The sequence below is a fragment of the Aphanomyces astaci genome, assembly GCF_000520075.1.
Source record: "Aphanomyces astaci strain APO3 unplaced genomic scaffold supercont1.29, whole genome shotgun sequence".
Classification (NCBI taxonomy): Eukaryota; Oomycota; class Saprolegniomycetes; order Saprolegniales; family Verrucalvaceae; genus Aphanomyces; species Aphanomyces astaci.
In genome coordinates this window covers 306,949-307,889 of record NW_009798292.1, presented here as the reverse complement: position 1 = coordinate 307,889, position 941 = coordinate 306,949, and positions in this window count along the sequence as shown.

The following is a 941-nucleotide window of genomic DNA, read 5'->3' as shown; positions in this document are numbered from 1 at the left end:
GGTCGGAAGGTCACCTTGATCTCGGTCGCCACGACGGACTCTTGTCGTTTTTTTCAAATGCAAACACGACGTTGTGGTCAAGTTCGGCGACGGCGGCACCCCCCCCAACGATGCAGCAGGGCTGGATGTCCCCGCCCGATCCCACCGACACAAGGACAATGTTTACGGATTTTGCTGACTGATCTCGCATGATTGAGCACCTTTGATGATGGGATTGTTGTGGTATGCGGAAAAGTCACTTTTAATTCTGACGTTATTAAAATTTACTATTAGAAGCAATCCTATTGGCGCGGCTAAGATTGGAGAGGCTTAAATTCGTTTTGAAACGACACATCATCCTGCATTGCCTTGAGTGTCGATCTTTGCTCAAACGCTCAGGTTGCAATTTATAAGTATATAGTTACTTCTTATCGGTAGTGAGTGTCGATTTTTGCTCAAACGCTCAGGCAAATTATAAGTAAGGTAACGCATCGAAATCGCGAACAGTGTTCCCTTGGTGGCCGATAAAATCTATTGGCTATGATTATATTCACCACTCCATGTTGACGGAATCAAATTCAATGTAATTTAATTCCAAAAAATAATATATTATCCTGCATCCACTATGATGTTGTTGAGTTCTGTCATTAAAATTGTGTTGAATATAATGTTTTTCGTTGACATTTTGAATTAAAGCATCCAGATTAAAATTGGTGGTGTTATTTTGCAAATTTTTATAGCATCATACTCAAGACAAGACATTTGAGTGTTTGCGATTTCGGCACGAAAGTGGTGATAATAATTTTCGTCCAAATCGCAAAACTCGTTCAATTGTGTTTGAAATGGCACATAAAATGGAGCTTGAATTATATTTTCATTGGGTGCCCTCAGATTTTCTCAGAGTAGTCTGGTTTCTCCAGGACATCAACTTGAATGGACAGGTCAAATTTGCGGCAAAAAGT